We start from the raw sequence: 1,847 nt of genomic DNA, 5'->3' as shown, positions 1-1,847 counted from the left end.
TGCTGGTCTCTTCTCTCAGGTAATTAGTGATAGAACAGGAGGGAATGGCCTCAAGCTACAACTGGGTAGTAGCTGGATGTGTTTAAAGGTTGTTTGGATGTGGTGCTTGGGGATATGGCTCAGCAGTGACCCTTGCAGAATCATTGAATTGTCAGGGTTGGAAGGGACCTCAAAGATCATCCAGTTCCAACCCCCTTGCATGGCCAGGGACACCTCACACCAGAGCAGGTTGCTCAGAGCCACCTCCAGCCTGGCCTTCAAAACCGCCAGGGATGAGGCTTCCACCACCTCCCTGGGCAACCTGTGCCAGTGTCTCACCACCCTCACGGGGAAGAACTTCTTCCTAACAGCCAATCTGAATCTCCCCATTTCTACTTCTGTTCCATTCCCCCCAGTCCTATCACCCCCTGACACCCTAAGCAGTCCCTCCCCAGCTTTCTTGTAGCCCCCTTCAGACACTGGAAGGCCACAAGAAGGTCTCCTGGGAGCCTTCTCTTCTCCAAACTGAACAGCCCCAACTCCCTCAGTCTGTCCTCACAGGAGTGGAGCTCCAGCCCTCTGCTCATCCTCGTGGCCCTTCTCTGGTCATGCTCCAGCACCTCCAGATCCTTCCTGGAACAGAAGCTCCAGAACTGGACACAGTGCTCCAAGTGGGGTCTCACCAGGGTGGAGTAGAGGGGGAGAATCACCTGTTGGCTATGCTAGCGGGTCAAGAGTAGGGTTCTGGGTTGGACTTGGTGATCCTGAGGGTATTTCCAACCTGAATGTTTCTGTGACTCTGTGACAAGACTTTAGACACCCTCATGAACTCTACCAGTGGGACCTGTCTCCTGATCTTCCCCTGTCTACATGAGGGTTGCAACACAGTGAGGTTAACTACTCAAGCCCTTGACCTGCCAGTTAATAAACTGCTCTGATGAGGTGTGAGCTTGGCCTGAGCTTTGTCCATGCCCATCTGACACATGGACAGCATCTCTTCTCCTTCCACCTCCTCCTCTTGATGAAACTGATACCTTAGAAAACCAGAAACAGCTCTCTCCATCTGATGGGTCTCAGCTGGGGTTTTCAACCCACCAGTGGAATTTTGAAGCTGTTTTCTGATGAGGGAGAACAAGAGGGAGTAGAACAAGAGGGAATGGCCTCAAGCTGTGACTAGGTAGGTTTAGACTGGACAGTAGGAAACATTTTTTCCTGGCAAGAGTGGTCAGGCTCTGGAATGTGCTGGGCAGGGAGGTGGTTGAGTCCCTAAGCCTGGATGTGTTTCAAGGTGGTTTGGATGCGGTGCTTGGGGCTATGGTTTAGGGCTGACCCTTGTAGAGTAGGGTTCTGAGTTGGCCTTGGTGATCCTGAGAGTCTTTTCCAACCTGAAGGTTTCTGTGGTTCTGTATCCCAAAGGAAAAATGTGAGCTGGCTTCATGTGGGGGTGAAGTAGTGGGAGCAGAGCTGAGAGGCTGCCCATCACAGGTAGGGCACGAGGCAGAGCTGATACTGCCAGCGAGTCTCTGTGGCGCAATTGGTTAGCGCGTTCGGCTGTTAACCGAAAGGTTGGTGGTTCGAGCCCACCCAGGGACGAGGCGCTACGTTTTCACCTTGGGTCCTGTGTCCAGTTCTGGGCCCCTCAGTTTAGGAAGGAGGTTGACTTGCTGGAAGGTGTCCAGAGAAGGGCAACAAAGCTGAGGAGGGGCTTGGAACACAGCCCTGTGAGGAGAGGCTGAGGGAGCTGGGGTTGCTTAGCCTGGAGAAGAGGAGGCTCAGGGGTGACCTTATTGCTGTCCACAACTACCTGAAGGGAGGTTGTAGACAGGTGGAGGTTGGTCTCTTCTCCCAGGCAGCCAGCGACAGAACAA

General features: G+C 53.4%; 1 non-coding gene across 1 annotated transcript; it reads left to right on the top strand.

The window, feature by feature from the left end:
* Nucleotides 1-1,498: 1,498 nt before the first annotated feature.
* On the top strand, nucleotides 1,499-1,572 carry TRNAN-GUU (transfer RNA asparagine (anticodon GUU)). Its single transcript has one exon. It is a non-coding gene; the product is annotated as a tRNA-Asn (tRNA).
* The last annotated feature ends 275 nt before the right edge of the window (nucleotides 1,573-1,847 follow it).

Source organism: Dryobates pubescens, chromosome 10 (genome assembly GCF_014839835.1).
Source record: "Dryobates pubescens isolate bDryPub1 chromosome 10, bDryPub1.pri, whole genome shotgun sequence".
Classification (NCBI taxonomy): domain Eukaryota; kingdom Metazoa; phylum Chordata; class Aves; order Piciformes; family Picidae; genus Dryobates; species Dryobates pubescens.
This window is presented reverse-complemented; position numbering and strand designations above follow the sequence as displayed.